Raw genomic sequence first — 26,287 nt, forward strand, 5'->3', positions numbered from 1 at the left:
ATTTGATAATTCCAGGAACAGATAACTGAGAGATGTAATATATGAATGTATGCCATCCTCAACTTGGGAAAATATAAACATTAAGTCTAATTTTCCTTAACAGGTAATACTAACCACCTAGTGACTATTCATTGGGAAGAATGTCTAAGGAGAATTAACATGTATCTCAGAAGCAATAAAAAACAATATTTGACAAGGAAAAAGCATTTATTAAGTATTTACTTTGTGTCAGGAATTGAATGCAGGGGATAAAAATAACAAAAGCAAGACAGGTGTTACACTCAAGAAGCTTAAACTAATAGTGAAAGACTCTCTCTCTCTCTCTCTCTCTCTTTTCTCTCTTCTTCTCTCCTCTCTTCCCCCCTTTCCATATGTGTGTATACATATATATACATACATGTATATATACAGACATATGTGCATGCATATATGCATATATGTATGTGTTTTATATATACACATACATATATATGTATGTGTATATATATGTATGTATGTGTGTGTGTGTGTGTGTGTATATATATATATATGTATATAAAACTTTTCCCTGACCACCACCCAGATACAGATATAGATATAGATAGATATCTCTATCTCAATCTCTACATATCTGGGTGGTGGTCAGGGAGACAGGGATAGTGAGTGGATCATACTACACTTTTGAGGAATGTTAGTGGTTTGCTTTTCCAAAGCTAGTGGTAGAAAGTGGTGGGAAGGAAAAAAAGGCTTATAGGCAGAAGAAAGCAGCAGGTATTGTGGAGGGTCTGGATTGTGCTAATTTTCGAAAGTACTCACAAATCAGAGACAAGAAAAACCCCAGTGTGTGTGTGCTGTAAAATCAAGTGACAGATGAGAGCAATCAGGAAGACAACTTTTACCAATCATGGAATAAAACTTGATACAATCAAGAGCTGGGAAAAGTACTAATTATATGAAAAGAATTGCTGGGAAAAAATTGGTAAACCATTTGGCAGAAATTAGACATTGACCAACACAATACACAATATAACAAAAGAAGTTCCAAATGGATAAGCAACTTTATCGCAAATGACTACATTAAGAAGACAGAGAATGACAAGTGCTTTTGAGGACTATAGTTAAGGTTAAGGAAAATTCTTAAGCAAAGGATGGGGGTAATAATAAAATATAAAATAGACAACTTTAATTACATAAAATTCAAATGTTTCTTCCCCTAAAAAGTAAATCCCATGTTACTAGAATAAGAAGAAAAACTATCAACTGATCTTCATGTCAAATATTCTCAAATAAAGGTCTGAAAGCCATAATATACATAGAAAATTGATATAAATATACAAGATCTAGAATCAAAGAAGACAGAGAGAGAGAGAGAGAGAAAGAGTCAAAGGGTATTATATTAACATGCAATCAAAAAAATTCATACTGTCAACAACTATTTCCCAACAATTACACATTTAAATAATTCTGAGTTTACTCAGACCCATTCAATTGGCAAGGATGATAAAAAGTAAAAATGGTAACTATTAGAAGGAAAGACAGACACACTAATGTAATATTGGTGGGACTACAAACTAGTCTAAGCCATGGGTGAGGAACCTATGGCCTTGAGGTCACATGTGGCCTTCTAGGTCCTTGGGTGTGGTCTTTTGACTGAGTCCAAGTTTTACAGAACAAATCCTTTTATTAAGGGGATTTGCTCTGTGAAGTTTGGATCTAGTCAAAGGGTTGTATTTGACGACCTACAAGGCCACATGTGGGCTCGAGGCCTCAGGTTCCTCACCCCTGGTCTTCTAAGCATTCTAGAAAACAACGGAGAACTGTATTTGAAAAAATAACACACATATAATTTCATTATTTTTTCAAATACAGTTCTCCATTGTTTTCTAGAATGCTTAGTATGCACACACACACACACACACACACACACACACACATATATGTTCCTTACCTTAGCAATATCACTGCTAGTCATATATACCAAAGGAGGTAAAGGACAGAAGTAAATACCCCGGGTATACATAAATATTTATAGTAGTTTTGAGGTCATAGCAAAGAAATTTCCCCAGATTCCAGATGTAAAGAGGTTGCCCATTGATTATGAACTGATTCTAATACATAGATGTAATACATGAGATCTTATTGTGATATAAGAAACCACAAACACGAACATTCATAGAAACTTTGGAAGATTTGAATTAAGTGCATGAAGTAAAGAGAACTAATTTTTTTGACAAAAACTGATGGAAAAACTGGAAAGCAGTTTGAAAGAAACTATGTATAGACCAACATCTCACACCTCTACCAAGATAATGTCAAAATGGGTCCATCATTTAGACATAAACGGTGATACAATAAGCAAATTAGGGGAGGATGTGAAAAATTACCCATCAGACTTATGGATAAGGGAAGAGTTTGTAACCAAATAAGAGATTTAAAAGATCATAGGAGGTAAAGTGGATCATTTTGATTATATTAAATTAAAAACTTTCTTCACAAACAAAACCAATGCTGTCTAAAATTAGGAGGAAACTAAGAAACTAGGGAAAAATTACAGCACATTTCTCTCACAAAGGTCTCATTTCTAAAACCTATAGGAAACTGAGTCAAATATATAAAAATAAGAGCCATTCTCCAAATGATAAATGGTCAAAAAGTATGAGTAGGCAGTTTTCAGAAGAAGAAATCAAAGCTATTAATAGTCATATAAAAATTCTCTAACTTACTAATAATTAAAAAATGTAAATTTAAACAATTCTGAGGTGCCACCTGACACCTATGAGATTGCTGATGGGATGATGATGCTGGAGGGAATGTGAAAAAAAATAGGAACACTAATGCACTGTTGGTAGAATTGTGAACTGGTCCAACCATTCAGGAGAACAATTTGCAGCTATGCCGAAAGGACTATAAAACTGTGCATACCCTTTGACCCAGCAGTGCCCCTAGTAGGTGTATATCCCAAAGAGATCAAAGAAGAAAGAAATGACCTACATGGACAAAAACATTTATATGAGCTCTTTTTGTGGTGGCAAAGAATTAGAAATTGAGGGGATGCCCATCAACTGGGGAATGGCTGAACAAGTTGTGGTATATGATTATGATAGGATGCTATTGTATAGGTAAGATAATATATATATATATACATATACACACTATATATATAGTATATCTATTGTGTATACACACATATTATATATGTAAATGCCATATATATTACATATATCATGTATGTAATATATCTATATTGTATACGTATATAAAGAAATGATGAAGGAGATATTTTAAAGAAAAACATCCATCCAACCTAGGAAGACTTATTTGAACTGATGCATAGTGTGGTGAGCAGAACCAGAGAACATTGTACACAGGAGCAGCAATATTGGGTAATGATAGTCCACTGTGAAAGACTTAGATACTCTGATGAATACAATGATAATATTATCCACATTCAGAGAGAGAATTGATAAACTCTGAGTGCAGATTGAAGCATAATTTTTCACTTTTTTTTGCTTTTCTTTTGCAACATGTCTAAGCTGAAAGTATATTTTGTATGACTCCACATGTAAAATAGGCATCATATTACTTACCTTCTTAATGGATGAGGAAGGGGCTAGAGGTAGGGATAAAATTTGGAACTCAAAATAAAAAAAAACAAGAATAGTAAAAAAATCATAATTAGGAGGTGTTTAAGAAAATAAAATAAAACATCAAAAATAAAGTAAAACTTAAATACAAATCATAAACTGGAAGATAGATGCTATTAGTATCCCCATTTACAGGTGAGAAAACTGGTGCTGAGAGAGGTTAAGTTACTTGTTCAGAGTCACACTGCTAGTAAATTTCTGATACCTGATTTGGCCTCAGGTTTTTCTGACTCTAAGTCTAGCCCTCTATCACCTAACTTCTGTCAACACTGATAAATGAGAAAGTGTAGAGAACAAAGAAATGACCAAAAATATTCCAATACATGTTGCTCTACTTCTTCTAAAAACCTATAATTCTTGTTGCCTCACAATTGTTAGAAAATTAAAGGTATACCCCTTGATTCTAATTAGTGCAAATAATAAACTCTGTGATGTTTTGGCAATATTGGAATTCTCCCTGCATATTTCCATTGGGTTCGAACTAGGTATTGGAATCATATTTTACGTAGTTATAAATTAGAATATTGTGAATTAAATACATGAGACCATTTCATAGGATTTATTAGTTGCACAAAATCAGGACCTATACTGTCTTGTGACATTTCTCGGATTCATTACCTCTTCATGTCTTGTATGGGATATTCAGGAAAAACTAGGACCTCTGGTGTCAGGGCTTGCTGAGCCTTTTTTCAGAGTTACTCATCCACCTTTGGTTTCCACCTGCCACCCAACTCTCACCTGTGACACCAAGAAACTGTAGTATGTGCAGTGGCCACACCCCAATACCCCATCTTGGCAGATGGGCTAAATCAGGTTCAGGATAACCAAGAGGCCTCAAACCTGTCTGAGTTAGGAGAATGTCTACCCCAGTATGTGAAGACCTCCTCTGGTGGAATGGGCAAATGAGAACAATTTGTTCTAATGGCCACAACGGTGGCTGAAGCTGTGGATGCTTACAGCTTTGTCAGACATCGAAGATGCTGAGATCATCCACTGCATTCTGAGTCATTGCCAGTCTTCTTGACTTTTGTCCTGCCGTTGGCCTTCAATGACTCTGGAAGAGAGAGTGAGGCTGATGATTTTGTACAACTCTGCCTCACTTATATCCCTGAGTGTAGTACAAAAAATGGGGCAACTCCTAGGATTAGATGGATCAATATAAAGGTGGCAACAATAATACAAATCACTTGAACCTAAAGTTTCAGATGACTATCTTCCTGTTGACAGTGCAGGGGAGTTTACCAAGGCAAATTGCCATTTACGTGAAAATGAGCACAGTCCCTTGTGGAACTTCTTATTTCCTGTCATTTGAAGTCAATTGATACTGCAGAAAGGCTGAAGCATTACTAGAGACACAACAGTAGGCCACCATGCCATTAAAAATGTGGTTCTTTAGATCTGGCCTAATGGTTGGCCTCAACTTTTTGCCTGAGCAATACAAAGGACTCATTAAAAATGCATATAATTACACTTTGCAGTATATTTTTAATGTGGTAAAGTGTGCATGAAACAGATAAAAATGAAATTCTGTTTTTATCTCCTTTGAAAGGCTGGAAGTTTGGTTTATGCAAATTGCTAGGACAAAATGGATACACACAAACCATTCTGTATTATAAAAGTCTGTTTACCCAAATTTACATTCTTCAGAAAATTTGAAAAAGTCAAGTTCATTAATCAATATTGTGATAGAAAGAACTATTTCCATTACCTTGACACTTGATAGAACTAATAAGAGTGTGCATATTTTATTGTCAACAGACAAAGATGGAGGTGAGGAAGTGAGCCATGCATTTGTAAGTCCTATGTGTTTAATTACTCAACAAATCTTTATATTCACACACACACACACACACACAGTTCAATAGTCAGTATAGTATGTGCAACAAAGCATTGGTAGATAAAACTAGGAAGACAGATTTGGGATTTTAACTCAAGATTTGAAAAGAATCTTGGGGATGCAAACACTTCTGCAACTATCAGGGTATGATGACATTTTAAGTAACTTTTATGGACTCATATGTTTCAAGGGCTGCTCATTCTCAAAAGTCAGATTGATGCTTTATACTGAGTACATACTTCATGTATTGCAGTTTCATTTATATAGAAAAACTGCCTCTCCAGACACAGTTCACAATCCCTGTACAACATAGTGAATGGTTTTCCAAAGTGATTGTGGCTTAAAAATATTTTACTTTCTGTTAACCCTAATGAAGAGGCTTCCAGATACTAGATAGGCTGCTGCTAAGATGACAGATGCACAGTCTAACCCAAGGTACCTTCCAATACTTAAATTCTATGAGTTTTAGTATTTATGAAACATCTTTCACATTCCTAGCACTCTATCAGATGTTATGAGGGAAACAAGAGAAGAGTTATACATATAATTCATAGAGATTTAAAACTGAGAGACCTTAGGGGACAAACAGTCCAATGTCCTCAATTTACATAGAAGGAAACTTTAATCTGAACCTCTCTTCTTAAGACTTTAGAATTTGGTTGAAGGAGAAAAGAATGATGTGAAAGAAAAGAGTTAGAGAACAATAGGAAACTATGTATTTTTACATATTAGACACTTAATAGATGCATATTGAAAGAATTAATGAACATGCTTAAAAACTAAATTGTAAATGTTTAAACAATGGTGAGAGGTACAATATTTATGCTCAAAGAAGAGTGAATCAATAAGGATTGGAAGAGAAGTGCATTAACCATTATGATATTAAAGTCTATAATCAAAATATAACATGCTTCCATGTTTACTATTAAATAGATATCAACTTTCATAAGGTTATATCAAAATTTATTGACCTGAGGTAAATGTTGACTGATAAGAAGTTGAGGTTAATAATTGCCTCCAAGTACAATAAATCTTTACATTTATACACACACACACACACACACAAACACACAAGCACACAGTTCAATAGTATATTATCTCAGAAAACATACATTCCATAGGCATTCATCAGAACTATCTGGAAATCTCTTCATTATATCTGTAAAATTTAAAGTATGATAATTGCTTTTTAAAAAAAATAGTATTTTATTTTCCCCAATTACATGTCAAGAGAGTTGTTAGTATTCATTTTTATAAGATTTTAAGTTCTAAATTTTTCTCTCTCCCTCCCTCCCTTCCACATTTCTGAAGGTAGGCAATTTGATATAGGTTATACATGTGCTATCATGTAAAACATATTTCCATATTGGTCACAGTTGTTAAATAAGAAACAGATAACAAAAAACCCCAGAAAAAATAAAGTGAAAAAAGCACGCTTTTTTTGGCATTCAGAGTTCACCAGTTATTTATTTAGATGTGGATAGCATTTTGCTGCATGATTCCTTTTTACTTTTTCTTTTAAAAATTTATTTATTTTTAGTTTTCAACATGCATTTTTTATAAGACTTCAAGTTCTAAATTCTCCCTTCCAATCCCCCCTTCCCAAGATGGCATGCAATCTGATATAGACTATACATGTATGATCATATTAAACATATTTCCACATTAGTCATGTTGTGAAAGAAGAATCAGAACAAAATGGAAAAACCATGAGAAAGAAAAAAAAACAAGAAAACAACAAAAGAAAGAGAAAATAGTCTGATTTGATCTGCATTCAGACTCCATAGTTCTTTCTCTGGATATGGATAGCGTTTTCCATCATGAGTCTTTTGGAATTGTCTCAGATCATTGCATTGCTGAGAAGAGCTAAGTCTAACAAAGTTAGTCATCACATAATTCTGTTGTTACTATGTAAAGTGTTCTGGTTCTGCCCACTTCACTCAGCACCAATTCATACAAGTCTTTTTAGGTTTTTCCAAAGTCCTCCTGCTCACCATTTCTTATACAACAATAGTATTCCATTACATTCATATACCACAACTTGTTCAATCATTACCCATTTGATGGGCATCCCCTCAATTTCCAATTCTTTGCCACTATAAAAAGAGTAACTATAAATATTTTTGTACATGTGGGTCATTTTCCCATTTTTATGATCTCTTTGGGATACAGATCTAGTAGTGGTATTGCCAGATCAAAGGGTATGCATGGTTTTATAGCCCTTTGGCATAGTTCCAAATTGCTCTCCAGAATGGTTGGATCAGTTCACAACTCCACTAATAATGCATTAGTGTTCCAAATTTCCCACATTTTCTCCAACATTGATCACTTTCCTGTTTTATCATGTTAGCTAATCTGATAGGTGTGATATGGTACCTCAGAGATGTTTTGATTTGCATTTCTTTAATCAATCACAGTGATTTAGAGCATTTTTTCATATGACTATAGAGAGCTTTAATTTCTTCATCTGAAAACTGCCTGTTCATATCCTTTGACCATTTATCAATTGGGGAATGACTTGTATTCTTATAATTTTGACTTGGTTCTCTATATATGTTAGAAATGAGGCCTTTATCAGAGACATTGACTGTAAAATTGTTTCCCAGCTTTCTGCCTCCCTTCTAATCTTGGTTGCATTAGCTTTATTTGTGTAAAACCTTTTTAATTTAATGTAATCAAAATAATCCATTTTGCATTTCACAGTGTTCTCTATATCTTGTTTAGGCATAAATTCTTCCCTTCTCTATAGATATGACAAGTAGACTATTCCTTGCTCTCCTAATTTGCTTATAGTTTTACCTTTTATGTCTAAATCATGTACTCATTTTGACCTTATCTTGGTATATGGTGTAAGATGTTGGTCTATACCTAGTTTTTGCCATACTGTTTTCCAGTTTTCCTAGTAGATTTTGTCAAAGAGTGAGTTCTTATCCCAGAACCTAGAGTCTTTGGGTTTATCAGACAGTAGATTACTATAATCATTGACTGCTGTGTCTTGTGTACCTAACCTACTCCACTAATCATCACTCTATTTCTTACCCAGTACCAAGTAGTTTTGATGATTGCTGCTTCAAAATACAGTTTTAGACTTGATATGGCTAGAACACATACTCTTCCACTTCTTTTCATTAATTCCCTTAACATTCTGGATCTTTTGTTCTTCCAGATGAATTCTTTTATTATTTTTTCAAGCTCTATAAAATTTTTAGTAGTTTGATTGGTATGGGACTGAATAAGTAAATTAATTGAGGTAGAGTTGTCATTTTTAAGGCCTACCCATGAGCAACTGATTTTTTTCCAATTAGTTAGATCTGACTTTATCTGTGTGAAAAGGGTTTTGTAATTGTGTTCATAAAGTTCTTGGGTTTGTCTTGGCAGGTAGACTTCCAAATATTTTACATTATCTACAGTTAGTTTAAATGGAATTTCTCTTTTTATCTCTTGCTGCTGGGCTTTGTTAGTAATAAATAGAAATGCAGATGATTTGTGTAGGTTTATTTTGTATCCTGCAACTTTGCTGAAGTTGTTAATTATTTCAAGTAGTTTTTTAGTTGATTCTCTAGGATTCTTCAAGTATATCATTGTATCATCTTCAGAATGATAGTTTTGTTTCCTCATTGCTTATTCTAATTCCTTCAATTTCTGTTTCTTTTATAAATAAAGCTAACATTTCTAGTACAATACCGAATAAAATTGGTGATAATGGACATCCTTGTTTCACCTCTGATCTCATTGGAAATGTTTCTAGCTTATCCCCATTACATATAATGCTTGCTGATTTTAGATAGTTTTGGATGGTTTTAGATATGGTTTTAGATAGAGACTACTTATCATTTTATGTAAAACTCTATTTATTCCTATGTTCTCCAGTGTTTTTAATAATGGGTGTTGTATTTTTCCCAAAGTTTTTTCTGCATCTATTGAGATAATCAAATGATTTCTATTAGTTTTGTTGCTGAAATGGTCAATTATGATGATAGTTTTCCTATTATTGAACCAGCCCTGCATTCCTCATATAAATACCATTTGGCCATGGGGTATGATCCTTGTGACATATAGCTGTAATCTCCTTGCTAGTATGCATCCCCATTTCCTTTTCTTTCCCCTTTCCCCTACTACTACTTCTTCCCTCCCTTCTTTCCTCCCTTCTGTCCAGCTCCTCCTTTTTCTTTTCCCTTTCCCCTTCTACTGTTCACATGATCCAGATTGTTCCTCCTCCTTGATGTTTTGATTTTTTCTTTCTGTTCACTTGCACCATTTTTTCCTTGACCTGACAGTTCTAAAATTTGGCTACAATGTTCCTTGGAGTTTTTATTTTGGGATCTTTTTCCTGAGACGATCAGTGGATTCTTTCAATTCACATTTTGCCCTCTGGTTCCACAATATCAGGACACTTTTCCTTGATGATTTCTTGAAGGATGCTGTCTAGGTTCTCCTTTTGATTATGGCTTTCAGGTAGTCCAATGATTCTGACATTGTTTCTCCTGGATCTATTTTCCAGGTCAGTTGTTTTTTCCAATGAGGGCTTTTCATTTTCTTCATTTTTTCATTCTTTGGTTTTTTTTGATTGATTCTTGATATCTCATGGAGTCATTAGTTTCCACTTGCTTGATTCTAAATTTTAATTAGATGTTTTCCTCAACTAGCTTTTGCACTTTCTTTTCTATTTGCTTAATTGTACTTTTAAGGATTTGTTTTCTTCAGTGGATTTGTGTATCTTCTTTTCTATTTGGCCAATTCTACTTTTTAAGTCATTGTTTTCTTTTTTTAAGCTGTTGACTCTTTTTTTCCCATAGTTGTCTTACATTACTCCCATTCCTTTTCCCATTTTTTTTTTACATGCCTTACATGATTTTTGATCTTCTTGAGATCTTCCATGAGTTCTTTCTGGGCTTAAGACCACTTCCTATTTTTCTTTTGGGCTTTTCCCATAGTTGTTTTGCCATTGTTGCCCTCTTCTGAGTTTGTGTCTTGATCTTCCCTGTCACCATAATAAATTTTTATGGTCAGTTTCTTTTGTTGTTGTTGTTGTTTGCTTATCTTTTTTAGCTTTTTTCCTTTCTTTTAAATTTGAGCTGTGCTCCAGGGTGGAAATGGCACTGTCTCAGGCTTCTCTTGTCAGAGGCCACAGGACCTGGATGTTTACTTGGTGATGCACTGATATTTGCTTGAGTCCCAATAAGGATTCTTGTGTCTGGCACTGTATTGAGAAGGAGGTGTGGGGGGTGACTGGCACTGCTGGAGTCTGTAGAGGTCTGGCAGCTAACCAAGTGCTGAGTCTGGGTCCTGGGGGTAGAGTCTAGTGTATGCTGAGCCTAGTGGGGTATATCTGTATTTCCCAATCTACCCTGAAGCATGTGGAAGTCTGGTTGCTAGAGATTACCTGTTTCCCCAGGGTTACACTGAATCATGTGGTGGTTCTCAAAGCTGGAGTCTGCCTCTTCCTGCGGCTAGGCTGAGACACATGGAGTTCCTGGTGTTGGCATTTGCACTGCGGCTCATGATCTACCACTGGCTTGCTGGTGTGGGACTTGCTGCTGGCTTGTAGGGATGCCTTCTGTTCTTGACTGTACTCCCTTTTTACTTAAGTGAGACAAACTGCTCTTGTTGATCTTCCAAGATTCTTGGACTCAAATATCATTTTGCCCCAACTTTTTGCTTTTTCTGCTATTCAAGGATTTGTTTTGGGGTGTTATTTTATGATTGTTAAGAGGCAAATATAGGAGAGTTACAGCGATTTACTGCTTACACTGTCATCTTGGCTGCTGGAAGTCTTCTCGACAATTGCTCTTGTAGTAGCAGACTAGACAAGAGCTTAAATAAGAAACCTTGACCAATAAAGTAGTAGCTTTATTATGATTCATGGTTATTCATGAATAGTCATGTATTTATGTCTTTTGATTGGTTGAAACTCATCACAGTGCATAGAGCATTTAACCTTTGAGGTAACAATAGAAACTAACATAGGTGACAAACCTAAAACAGTTAAGTCAGAATTGCTCCAATCCACGGAATCATAAAAAAAAAGGATTGTTAGCCATGAGTATTTAAAAGAATTCTAGTTTTTGTTATACTTTAACCATATTCAATGAAAGTGAAATTTTTTTCCCATATCATATTGAAAATGTCTTAGGTCCAATTAACTATTTCTCATTATAGGAGAAATTAACTATAAATTGGAATGAAATCTCTGAGACTAGTTTTAAGAAAGCTATTTACACATAGGTAAATTGATACAGAGAAAATAAAGCTAAACATGTTGATAATATTCTTCATTCATCAAAATGAGTCACTTTGCTCAAAGGAGAGTAATAGTAAATAGACCACTTGCACTCTGATCTTTTACATAGAGCTCTAATTCAAAGATTCTTAAACTGTGGGTCATTACTCCATTTGGGGTCACATAACTGAATTTGGGGGTCATAAAAAGGCTGAAAGGGTTTATGAACATGCCATGACCAAAAATTAATTCAAAATCAAACACACAATGAGTCCCAGGTGTTTCTGGCAACACTTGCCCATGTTGTATCATGCAACTTCACTGCAGCATTGGTTCTGAACACATAATATGGGCACTTTACACTGTGTCATGCCATACAGTGTCAAAGAATGCTGCCAGAAACACCTCAGCTCAGATTTGAGGCTATTGTATGTTATGAATTGTAGTGATTTTACTGTGCATACAAAGTTTTCTGCTCTTACAGAAATATAATAGCTTAATTGTGGAAAATAAAGACGTTGAATGTTTTCCTCCTATTCCTCAGCATATAAGTATCAAATTAGTATATCTTTGGATTGTACTATGTTAGAATGTTTGATTTTAAAAATTTCTGTTATCTCTTTCTTTTACAGAAACATAAGTGTTTAATTACAGCAAGTAAAGACAAAAGCCCTTTAATAATATTTCTCCATCATAACTTCTGTATGTGTATGTGTGAACATCAATTTTTTGAATTAATCATAAACAAATGTAATTTTGTAAATTAAAGCTAGTATGTATTTGAGAAATTATTAGCAATACTTATATTTTAGGATAAAAACATATTTCAATTCTGGCTAAGTGGCTAAGTTGAAACAGAAGAGTAAAAATACTGATGACAGTGTGGCAGAATCTTGGCTACCAGGTTAGAGTGAACCTTATTTGACAAGAAAAAGAAAACGTCAAATTATTTTTACAATATGGATTTACTTCTAATAATGATGGTGGTGTGGAAAAACTTCCTTGCTTAATTTGTCATGAAGTTTTAGCCGTGGAGAGCATGAAACCAGCCAAACTAAAATGACATCTTCATACCAAGCATGCAACTTACTGTGATAAATCAAAGTCATATTTTGAATGACTTTTAAAATCTTCAAATAAAGAAAAACAATGTTTTGAGAAATTTGTTACTGTCAATGAAAAGTATTTACTTGCATCTTATGAAACTTCTTATTTAATTATAAAAATTAAAAATCCCTATGCAATAAGAGACATTGTGTTACCTGCTGCTATTAAAATGCCAGAAATAGTTCATGGGAAATACTATGGGAGTGAAATTCATAAAATTCCTTTACTGAATGATACTGTTTCCAAAAGAATTTCTGAAATTAGTAATGACCAATTTCAATGGCTTATCGCTAGGCTTAAGGGCAGCCCAGTTTGCAATTCAGTTAGATGAAACAACTGATATTTCTAACATGGAATAGTTGTTACTTTATGTAAAATATGTTTATGAAGGAAGGATACATGAGGAATTACTGTTTTGTTGCCCTAGAAGGGCATACATGAGGGGAAGATACATACATACATATATGTATGTGTATATATATGTTTAGACATAGATATAGCTCTATATCTATCTATCTGTATCTCTTGAAGTCAATGGATTTTTCACAAATGAAAGTTTACAGTGGAAAAATTATGTTGGAGTCTGTAAAGATGGTGCTGAAGCAATGATGGTCAAGAATGTTTGATTTGTAGCAAAACTTAAAGCTGGTGGCAATGAAAATATCACTTTTACTCATTACATGATGCATTGGGAGGCACTGATAGTCAAAAAAAATCACTAGAGTTAGATCTTGTGCTTCTTGATACTATCAAAGTATTTAACTTCATTAAAAGACATGCCCTTTACAATCATTTATTTTGAAACCTTTGGAAAGGCATGAACTCTGATTACAAAAGCTTATTACTACATGCAAAGGTAAGGTGGCTCTTACGAGGGTGAAGTTTAAACAGATTATTGAAATATGAAGCTGTTATATTTTTGACTAAGCAGAAATCTGATTTTGTTAATTTCAAAACTGTTTTTGTCAGATATTTAAAAAAAAACTCAATGATTTAAACACATCACTTCAAGGAAAAAATGTGACATTTAAGTTAAAAGATAAAACTAAAAGTTTTACTAAAAGAGTTAATATATGGAAGAATAAGGTGGAAAATGGTTCTTTAGAAATGTTTATAGCTGTAATTGATAATAACCTTCCGAATGATTTAATTGTAAGAGTTATAATTGATAATCTGAAGTGTTTGTAGACAAAGTTTCAGAAATACTTCCCTTCAAATTTTGATTCTAAAAAACTAAGTTGGGTTCATAAACCATACTCAATTGAAATAAAAAAAAGTCAATCATCTGCCATTAAAAGTTCAAGAAGAATTTGCTGAGTTATTAAGCGACATAGGTTTAAAACTTGAGTTTCCTAAAAAATCATTAAATGAATTTGGCTTGGGATTAGAACAGAATTTTCAACAATTTCTGAAATGGCCCCAAACATACTTCTGCCATTTTGTACTATGTATTTATGCAAAGTGGTGTTCTCAGCATTAATGACTATAAAATCAAAATAATCAATCAATTCTTAAAAACATTGAAGATACACTACATCCTGTAGTATCAAATATTCTGCAAGATTTCTTTATGTAAAAATAAATAAGCATATCCATCTCATTAGTGTGCAAATTTGTTTTTTGTCTTTAATAATGGTAAAGTTACATGTATACCAAAGAATTATTTTAAAATAAATTCCTTTATGATTTATTATCAGTAAATGTTTGATTTGTATACCTATTTTGTATATCTATATACCAGGGGTTAGGTAAAAGTTTCTCAGGTGAAAAGGGGTCACTAATGGAAAACATCTAAGAAACCCTGCTTTAATTAGAAGGCCTAAGGATAGTTGCAGTTAGGTGATATCACAGAATTTTGTTTCTTTAGTTGGGATAAAACTTTTTTTTTGTTACTTTTCTTCCTTTCAAGGAAACTGATGAGTTCTGTCATATGATGGAGGAACCTCCACAGAAATGCTCACAATAGCCTTCTGCAACTTGAACCTCTCAACATTATCTAGGGAGGGGATATTTGTTTCACCAAGTCTTTATGAGTTCATAGTACTATAGTAGGCATTGCTGAGCCATTCTGAAAGATTCCTGCTGAAATACAGAAGTATGTAGCAGAGTAATTTGCCAGCACAGCTAGACCAATTTTTCAATCATGACAATAGGGATAGGGACTGGACCTCTGATTTTATTGGCACGATGATATCTTTGGATGAGGAAACTCCTTCTATCAGTGTAGGTTGTCATGTTCCCTGCAGCTTACAGTCACACACAATTGCCCAGAATAGTGACAGGTTAAGAGAATTGCCCTGGCATCATGTAACATATATGTGACAGAGACAAGGCTTTAAACTAGGACTTCCTGGGCCAAGATTCAATCCACTATACCAGTTTGGGCATTGTGTGGAGTTTTTAAATTGTGGGGAAAATCACTATGTGTTCTATTTTCTGTCCTCCCTGGGGGGATAAAGTGCTGTTACAGAAACAATTATTTGTATACACAGCTTAACAAGTCATGAGTTCAGGAAGTGGAAATAGAAATCCTTGTTAGGTTTCTGAAGTAGTAAAGGTTTTATTGGATGAGTCAAAGATCAGCACTAAGACAATGTATTTTTGACTGACATTTAGGGAAAGCCAGTAACATTTCTAACTCTATAACTATAATCACATAGGAAAAATGCTATAAACATGGACCGCAAGAACAAATTCTAAATTCACCTTCAAATACATATTAGTGACCTAATGCTGTGTTCATCTTTTTTCATAAAATCAGAAGATTTCAAGTTTGAAGGTCAATTAAGGATCATCCTGTCCAACTTTTTCATTTTAAAAAGGATACAGGCCCCTAATATGTGAGATTCTTGCCCAAAGACACAGAGTTAGCAGAAAGTCAAAATTAGAATCTAATTATTTCTAGATTCTAGGCTGGGGAGGGGGGCCAGAGCCAAGATGGTGGAGTAAAAGCAGTGGCTTTGCTTGAGCAAATGGGATCTCTTTGCTGGTGTTGAGGCAGGATTCTTTTGCTTTGCTGTGCGTGAATCTGGGTCACAGTTTTGGGTGGCAGTCCTGGGGCAAGGAGAAGTGCTGGTGTGGTAAAGATTGTAGTGGCAGTGAAGAGGGAATCCTCCTCACAGTTCCAAGGCAGAAAAGAGGTCTTGTGGTCACTCATAGACCAGAGCAAAGGCCAGGAAAGGAGGAAACACCTCACCCTTGATCATACTACCTTGGAAGAACTGAAAACTTACAGGTCCCTAGAAGTAGCTCTGAAAACAGCTGCACAAAACCCCCAAAGCTTAAGACAGTACATTCTACACACTGGAAGCAGACCACTACCTTAACAAAGAGTTTAAAACTCAAGTAATTCACTGGGATCATGAACAAACTGTGCAAAAAATGTCAGACTATATTATCTTACTCTGGTGACAAAGAAGATCAAAACATACAACCAGAAGAAGACAACGAAGTCAAAGCTCCTATATCCAAAGCCTCCAAGAAAAATATGAATTGGTCCCAGGCCATGGAAGAGCTCAAAAAAGATTTTGAGAAGCAAGTAAGAGAAATAGAGAAAAAACTGGGAAGAGAAACGAGAGTGATGTAAGATAATCATGAAAAATTAGTCAACAGCTTGCTAAAGGAGACCCAAAAAATACTGAAGAAAATAACACCTTAAAAATAGCCTAACCCAAATGGCAAAAGAGGTCCAAAAAGCCAATGAGGAGAAAAATGCTTTAAAAAGCAGAATTGGCCAAATGGAAAAGGAAGTCAAAAAGTTCACTGAAGAAAATACTTCCTTAAAAATTAGAATGGAACAATTGGAAGCTAGTGACTTCATGAGAAATCAAAACATTGTAAAACAAACCAAAAGAATGAAAAAATAGAAGACAATATGAAATTTCTCATCAGAAAAACAACTGACATGGAAAATTGATCCAGGAGAGAGAATTTAAAAATGCTGGACTATCTGAAAGCCATGATCAAAAAAAGAACTTAGACATCATCTTTCAAGAAATTATCAAGGAAAACTGCCCTGATATTTTAGAATCAGAGGGCAAAATAGAAATTGAAAGAATCCACCACCGACCTCCTCCTGAAAGAGATCCCCAAAGGAAAACTCCTAGGAATATTGTAGCCAAATTCCAGAGTTCCCAGGTCAAGGAGAAAATATTATAAGCAGCCAGAAAGAACCAATTCAAGTATTGTGGAAACACAATCAGGATAACATAGGATTTAACAGCTTCTCCATTAAGGGACTGGAGGGCTTGATATTCCAGAGGGCAAAGGAGATAGGACTACAGCCAAGAATCACCTACCCAGCAAAACTGAGTATAACCCTTCAGGGGAAAAATGGACATTCATTGAAAAAGAGAACTTTCAAGCATTTTTGATGAAAAGACCAGCAGAATAGAGAATTTCACTCTCAAATATAAGACTCAAGAGAAGCATGAAGAGGTAAGCAGGAAAGAGAAATCATAAGGGATTTATTAAGGTTGAACTGTTTACATTCCTACATGGAAAGATGATATTTGTAACTCAGGAGACCTTTGTCAGTATTAGAGTAGTTGGAGGGAAAAATTGTATGTATATAGATAGATAGATAGATAGATAGATAGAGGGCACAGAGGAAGTTGATGAAGATAAAGGGGTGATATCTGGAGAATAAAATTAAGGGGTGAGAGAGGATTATACAGGGAGAAGGAGAAAGGGAGAGGTAGAATGGTGTAAATTATCTCATGTAAAACAGACAAGAAAAGACTTTTATAGTGGAGGGGAAGTGGGGGAAGGTGAGAGTGAATGAGTGAATCTTATTCTCATCAAATTTGACTTAAGGAGAGAATAACATACAGACTCAATTGGGTATGGAAAGCTATCTTCCTGTACAGGAAAATAGGGGGGAAGGGGATAAGAGAGCAGGGAGATGATAGAGGGAAGGGCAGATTGGGGGAAGGCGTGATCAGAAGCAAACACTTCTGATGAGGGATAGGGTCAAAACAGAGAATAGAATAAATGGAGTGCAGGATAGGATGAAAGGAAATATAGTTAGTTTTCCATAGCATGACTACATGAAGTGTTTTGCATGACTGCATAAGTATAACCTCTATCAAGTTGCTTGTCTTCTCAATGAGGGTGGGTGAGGAAGGAAGAAGGGAGAATATTTGGAACCCAAAGTTTTAAAAACAAATGTTAAAAAATTGTTTTCACATGCAACTGGGAAATAAGAGATACAGGCAATGGGGAATGGAAATCTATCCTGCCCTATAGGAAAATAAAAGAGGAAGGAGATAAGAGAAGAGGTGACACAGATAGAAGGGAGGGCAGATTGGGGAAAAGGTATTCAGAATGCACACTGTCTTGGAGCTGGGGGAGGGATGAGATGGGGAGAAAATTTGGAATTCAAAATCCTGTGAAAGTGAATGTTGAAAACTAAAAATAAACAAAATAATAAATCTTAAAAAATAGATTCTAGGCTGGAAAAACTCTTTACACTTGGTGGGTTAAAAACTCTCTTCATTTGCCCCAGTATCCAGCTGATATTTGAAGGTTTTGAAATTGGTTATATAGTTGATAAATCCCATCATAAATTTTCATAGATAAATGAAAAAAAATTTATTTGCTTGTTTTTTTCCACTCTACTGCATTGACCATAGATTCAAATGTTCCTTTCAAGACTATTGTATTATGTAAACATTTATTAAATAAATGTGTACAGATTATTGTTAGACACTGAATTAAATATAAAATTTAGATAAAATGATTGCTAGCCTCACAGAGCTTATCGACTTAAATGTGTATGGATACACATACATTCACAGACCGAGGTAGCTAGGTGGCACAATGAATAGAACCTTGGACCTGGAGTCAGGAAGATCTGGGGTCAACTAATTATGTGACTCTGGGCAAGTCATTTAACCTCTGTCTGTCTCTGCCTCAGTTTCTTCAACTGTAAAATGGAGATCATAGTAATGTTTATCTCACATGGTCATTGTAAGGATTAAATAAGATAATATTTGTAAAGCTCTTAGCACAAAACCTGGCACATAATAGGCACTTAATAAATGTTTATTCCCTGTCTTTCACATATCTACACACACATAAATTTATGAGTATACATATATATATATATATACACTCAAGACATAGGCACGGGTGTGTGTTTGTATGAGATTATAGTTTCTCATTAGTTGCAGAACATTTGTATCTTGATAAAATGTTCATTCACGCATGTTTGGTTTCCATCTTTGGAAATGAGTTTCCTTCCACTATCTTCTCAATATGCAAAGTACATGGAAAAGGTCATTAAAGCATTATTAAAACATCTTCAGGTGAAGTAGAAATTATAAGTGTATTTTAATTTAACTTGAAGATGTTAGTTTCTAAACTTTCCAAATTTTATTGTAAAGAATGATGTGTACTAAAAATCTTGGCCTTTCATGGATTGACTCCTGAAGTCCATAGAGTGATATCATATGGATTCTAAAAGTTTCCATAGAATATGGAATGGTGAAGATCATTAAAGAAAACTTGATAGATTAAAATGTGTAAAGGGCAATAATTACAATAAGCTAATATGATGAAAAAATATTAAGGGAGAGTGGTAAGTATATATAAGAGGGATAATTTATTGGGCCCAATTCATATCCTTTTAAAAAAATTAATTTTCTTGTGGCTAGGCATCTTGGTTTTGTAAGTTAACTTCAGAGAGGATTTTAATATTTAGAATTATTATTAATGATAACACTTATGGTGCCCCAACAATGTGTTACTTTCTGACAATGTGTTAGACACTGAATTCTTAAATAGATTACAAGCAAACACTTCTTACCAGTAAAAATCAATTGTAAAAGTGGCACATTTCTGTATTTGTGAAGGTCCACATTTTCATAAAAATTACCAGTAAGTTACTTAAAATCTTTTTGTTAATGATGAAATATGTCTTGTCTTTGAGGCTATTTTAGGCTTTGCAATAGAGTCTATCTATCTATCTATCTATCTATCTATCTATCTATCTATCTATCTATCTATCTATCTGCTTACATACATGCATGCATATGTATGTGTATATACACACATATATGTTGGTGTGTGTATATATGTGTGTGTGTGTGTGTGTGTATATATATATACATATATATACATATATATGTATATATACTAGTTAAACCAATCTTGAATTCACAGTGGACAGCCATGTGTTTTCTGATAAAGAGAAATGTTACTATCTTTCAGCTCACTTGTTCTTCTTGGTCATTGTACAGTTAAATATAAGAAATAAATTATTTGATTTTGTAATTAATGAGGAAGAACATCATAAACTGATTCAATAGCTAATAATACTAACACTAATAACTAGCACTTTGAGGTTTGCGGAGAGCTTTACACATATTATCTCATTTGATCTGCAAAACAACCCTCTGAGGTAAGTTTACATTTCATATAGCTAGCAAGAGTTTTTTTGTTTTTGTTTTTGTTTTTTTTGGAGGCAATCATGGTTAAGTGACTTGCCCAAGGTCATATAGCTAGTAAGTGTCTAAGGCCAGATTTGAACTCCTGTCTTCCTGATTTCAGGGCTGGTGCTCTATTCACTGCACAATTTATTTTTGAAACAGAATTTGAATTCAAATTTTCCTGATTCCAAGTAAGTCCAGCACCCTTATCCATTATACCTCCTAGCAGGCAGCCTATATGATTATTGCTATCATAAAATGCTTATACATTACATGTAGGGTATAAATTAATTTAAATTTTATATTATTGAAATTCATAAAGCAAGAAATTCTTTCTATTGTTGATATGTATATAAAGTCATAGAATACTTCTGAGCATGTCTGCATCAAAGTTTATTTTTAGTTTTTTGGGGAGGGGATTAGACATATTAGACATATTCAAAACTGGATTTGGATTGAAATAAATTATAATAGGAGTCCATACATTTCAGTCAGTTTTCTGTTTCTGCCCCCTAATTTTTGAGTATGACGGTTTTCTTGCCTTAGCCAAAATTTTGTCCCCAGAGGGAGAAAAAGAAAACTATGCTGTGTAAACTGAAGGACTTGTGCAATCTAATAAACTTTAGACATAAAAATAATATGGCTTCATTTAGACAGGGAAAATTTTTAAACAGTGTTAATAGAGATTATGTCTTATACCACTTCCCATACCCTAATTTATATCACAGTTTATTAACACAGTTGTAGTATGGTTTATAACCATGTTATGTGTGAACACAAACTGTGTTACAGTCATGACTGGCTGTTGTTATGTTTAAACATGTTCCCAAATATGTTAAAAATTACAAACGTTATCGAGAATAGGAGTTACAAAGGGACTACATTAGATTCTGTGGGGGAAAGATAAATGATTCTTAGAATCGGAAGAATGTAAGGTCTGCAAGGGATATTGGAGTTGGCCATTCCCTAATTTAAATTGGAACAAATTAAGGCCAAGATATCTTTTAGGAATTGTGCAAGGATACCCAGTAAGTTAATAGTGGAGTTAAGCCTAGAATCCAAGTTCCCCAGTCTAGTTTGAATTCAGTATTCTTTCTTTCAGTACATTTTCTCAGTCTGTATAAATGAACTAAAAAAGACTTTGCATTAATAACCAATAATTTGATTTGGAACTTTTAAATACTAATGTTAGTGAGGCAATGAAAAAACTATATCAGTAACTATCAGTAATGATAGAAGCAATAAATCCAATAGTTATGATGGTGATGATTATGGATTACTATAACAACAGTGGGAAACTGATGGGGCTAAAGTAACCTTTATGTTAATGAAGCTTAGTGACTGGAATTTCGAAACTTTTGAAGAAAATAATAGTTGACTATGGATGTCTTTTAACTGTTTCCCCCATACTAAAGAATTTAATTTCTGTGGTCAAGTCATGCATACAAGCTAACAAATAATGTTAGTTTTATATATATAAGAATGAATTATATTTTCTGAGTTTATTTTTATTTGTGAGGTTTTAAAGTGTGCTATTAGTATTTTTTCTTTGTGCTTTGGTTTATAAAATTAGGCTATACTAACTTTTTAAACATAGTAATGCAATATGCATGTTCACATGGAATAATTCTTAATATGCAAAACAATTAGTTTTTTTCAAAAAAGATTGAAAAAATAATTCATGAGCTTCTGCAATCAGTATTAGTATTTTTGATGTCTTTGCTATTGAATGTTCATATTTTGCCCAGTGTCTGGGTGTGTGATCTTCCTCTAACCTCCTCCCCTCCTGTACCATTATTTCTGGCTGCTTCATTTTTTTTAAATATCTGCTTATTTTTGCTGAAATCCCCAGAGCAGAAACCCACAAACCAAACAAATACTCACAGAAAGCACAGAGCCGATCAAATGTCCTTGGAGACACTCAATTTTTTTTTTTTGTTGTTTGCCACCATTTGTCATCCTCTGCTCAGAGAGATCAACAGTTTTTAGCACACAGATCAATATTCTTTTAACCTGAATGTAATCTAAGGAGAGTTTCCCAATGTTTCACCTTGCCCTACTCCTCTGCACTATATTGGCCCCCTTTTCTTTTTCCCCCAGCAATAATTTTGTCTGTGTAAGACAGCAATTTTTCATCCTTTGGTCAAAACTGGTGACAAAAGAGGGAATAATGGTTCCTGACATATCAAATGATAGATTTGACACATGGCGTGCTGAGCTGGGAGCTTTCACGTGCCAAAGTAGAAAGACAGATAAGCAGCCTAATGGCTCTCCTGACATTGCTGTTGCTTCTCTTCCCCCCACCCCACCCTCTTATACCAAAACAGCCTGTGAGGGTTGGATTCCCCCCCCTGAAGAAGTTTGTCTCTGACTCTAGGCAGGAAGCAAGGAAATGCACCGTGCTCAGCCCAAAATAAACGTTTCCCTGTCCTGCAAAATGATCAATCTATGCCCTTTTCCTCCAGCACAGTGAGGGCAGTACAACATGCTGCTTGAGGAAATATTAACAAATATAGCCAGTGAGAGGGAAACAGATGGGACTAAGAAATTAAACCAGCAGATTTCTGGACTGTATTCAAAGAGTACAGTTTTATAATACTGAAACAGAACTGCTCTTTAATTTTTTCAAGTATTGATCGTCAAGAAACACCTCCAGCAAGCCTCCTGGTCTCCCCATTAAAGTCCATTGGAGAGTGGCCCAAAAAGGACCCCCTTAAAAAAGTCACTCTGGGAAAAGAAAATTAAGTTGTACAAAAGCCAGTGCCAGTCTGGAGATAGAAGACATGTAAGTAAGTTAAGCTTTGGTATACTGGGATAGACACTGTGGCCTGTGTACCAGAGGGCAGGGCTCCAGGCATAGGATCCTGTTACATCTTTACACACAAAAGCTTCTTTCAGGATCAAAACTAACAAAACAGGAACATTTTTTTTATTCCTGTATGGTTTCCTCTAAAGCATGTGTTCACATTTAAAATCCTGACCTATGTGTCATTTGCTTGCATTCAAAGTTATTTGTATTGCTTTGGTATTACAAAGCAGCAGCCAGTCTAATCTTACCTGGTCACCAATTGGCTATCAACTTTGGCAAAATGCTATTTTACCCTCCTTAGGAGGTTTTCATAAATGTTTCTCCCTTTATTCCCATATTTACAGCCAGACAATTGTTCTGGCTAGAATTTTTAGCCTCTGAAATATGACTATAAATATTTTTACGTCACTTCAGGAAAGGAATTTAAAGAAAAAATTCCAAGAAGATTTTGCATCAAACAACTGAACCTGTTGATGGCATTTAAAGTACCAGCTTGGGGTGGTGTGTGTGTGTGTGTGTGTGTGTTTTAAACATATCTTCAAGCTTTTCCCCTTTTGGCCCCCACCATGAAAAACTAGACTTTTTTATTTAAAATGTCAAAGATTCCTAAGTATATACATGATATACATAAGGGATACATTATGTATACAGATCAAATGCATTTTTCTAGATCCTTCTGACCCAGTTTTCTTTTTTTTAATGAAAAACATTTTCCCTGTAGTACATACTTCTGCACATTCTATGGTATTTTTCACAGTTTCTACATGTTTGACATTTTAGCCAAACCTGTTAGAAGGGGGAAATCAAATTGAAGAATGTGGAACTACAATATTTAGCTTTGAGCATTCAGTACCAGAACTATAGTAGGAAAAATAAAATGGAGGTCTTTCTGGGCTCATAAAACTCTAATCTACAAATAATAATAATAATAATAATAATAATAGTGATGATGATAATGATGATAATAGAATAACATTTAAGAATAGTTCATATGATGTAGCTGGTTCACTTCCCTACATTATTTTAAATAAACATTTATTTAAAGATGTTTGAAGTGGAACTGGGAGAGGGAGAGGAAAAGAATAAGGACATTAAGCAGAATGAGAAGCAGGAATAAAAAGAATACTTAAATAATTTAAATAATGTAATTTTCTTTTTGAAAATAGCCATGTGACTAAAAGCACACAAAATAAGCTAAAGTTTTCTATAACTAGGTCACATTTAAAGAACATAGGTTTTTAATAACTTGATCTATTTTATCATTTCTTTGTGAACCTGGTTTCTCATGCAACTGAATTCATGTTCGTTGTTAAAACAACTGAGCTTTTTACTGATGGTCATGGAGTAAAGCCCATCTCTTTGTCTAAATAGTCCTAGGTGAGTAATTATGATTAGTCCTTTGACATTTTCTTTTCAACATCAATTTCAAGTATAGAATTTTTATTGTGCAGTACATTTTTGTTTGTTTGTTACTTGGACCCAGAGGCCATAGAGCAATGAGGAACATTTCAAGAAAGGCAAAAATCCAATATTAAATTAGTTAATTTCCTGAAGAGTGAACATGTTATCACTTCAACTTGACTTTGTTTCTCTTGCATGAGTAGAACTTCTTCCTAAGTCAAAGAAACTTAAAATTTAATGTAAAACAGAGATGTGTCTTCCTCACTGAGGTTATAATTTAGAGAATTAGGATCCATTTCTCAAAGAATTAAACAATATGCTTTTTGGAAAAAAAAAACTGTTTAGGTTGTTATTTTGCCCTCAAAGACCTCTGTGATCTGTGTTATTCACTAACGTATCATAGTTGGCTCCAGTAGTACTATTCATTGGAGAATGTAAAGAGTTAAGATGATGTTTCTTGTAGAATTAATCAGATTCATATTAACAGTAGTAAATGTCATGTTGGCACCTTTTCTTTCTCACACATTACAATTTCAAGTCTTTGCTATGAGGAAATAATGAAGTAAAGATATGCAGTGCCATATACCATGCATTTTTTTGTCATTCTGCATACGAAATGAATTGTATCTGCTACTAAAGGGGTCACGAGGGCAGCAAGTTAAGAAGACTGCTTAAAGAAATGACATGTCAAAAGAAACAAAAACATTTTTTTTAGTACTTTCCAGCAGGATTGCTTTTTTGGAAATGAAATGTTTGTAAGTATTCCTCTGTGGCAAGCACCATCACTTTTCTTTGCTGGTAAAGTTAACCCTAGTGACCAAAAGACATTGAAGTTCCTACTGCAAACCAAAGAAGATAAATAGAAATGGTCTCTATGTGTTCCCCAACTCCTACTCCAGTAGGATGGTGACATGAAGACGTGAAGGGAAGGAAAACTTCTCTTATTAGAAAGAACACACAGAAGTTCTGCCCCAAGTCAACCAAAATGAGCTGTGCATCATTCTAAAACAGGTTATTGCAAGATCATTTTCAATTTAAAATATCTGTCCATCCATATTCCCATATATACACATGTACACACATATAGGCTTAAATAAAGACCCCCAAGGTATGTAGAACATAAATATTTCTGGAAAGATTTTTATGAAATAATGCCAAAGCAAAGATAAGGGAAAAAAAGTGAAACTAACAGACTGATAGAAGAGAGTTCATACTATGAACATAAAAAAGGAAAAATAAATGAGAATTAAGGAGAAAGAATTGTGAAGAAGACTTATGAGTATCTGAAAAGTTATGACATTTCACGTGCTAAAATTAATTAATTTAAATGTATTTACTGAGCAAGTTGAATTACTTGTTTTGATGTTCTATATTAAATGTATAACACATTGTTTAAAAATCTGATTGCCTACACTTAAAGAGACATTGGCAAAAATGATGTTCACTTTCTTATATGAAAGGGTGGGCTACCTATTTCATTTGTGCCAGTGAGCAGCACCTCAGACATTAAATTGATGGCACTCCAACAAGTCTCACAGTAGACACTTATCCTTTATCTTTCTTGTCTTCTACTGTTAGACTGTTCATCCTTTCATTTTTCCTTCCTACAATGTCTATGACATTGCCTAAGCTATTGAGAGTAGTATGGGCGAAAAGAGGTTGCTCACTCCTAGGTAGATTGATAGTATTTTCCTTTTGCAATCTCACCAACATCACATTTTGCATGAAACATGGTTTTATTTCACCTACATGAAAAAACTGCTTTGACACTACTTGGTGAACTATCCAGAAAAAAAGAAGAACTGATATATGAAAATCACCGAAGTTAAAATTCCTCAAAATCTCTAGCTGGGGATAGGG

Source organism: Vombatus ursinus, unplaced genomic scaffold (assembly GCF_900497805.2).
Source record: "Vombatus ursinus unplaced genomic scaffold, bare-nosed wombat genome assembly UNPS02014781.1, whole genome shotgun sequence".
Taxonomy (NCBI): domain Eukaryota; kingdom Metazoa; phylum Chordata; class Mammalia; order Diprotodontia; family Vombatidae; genus Vombatus; species Vombatus ursinus.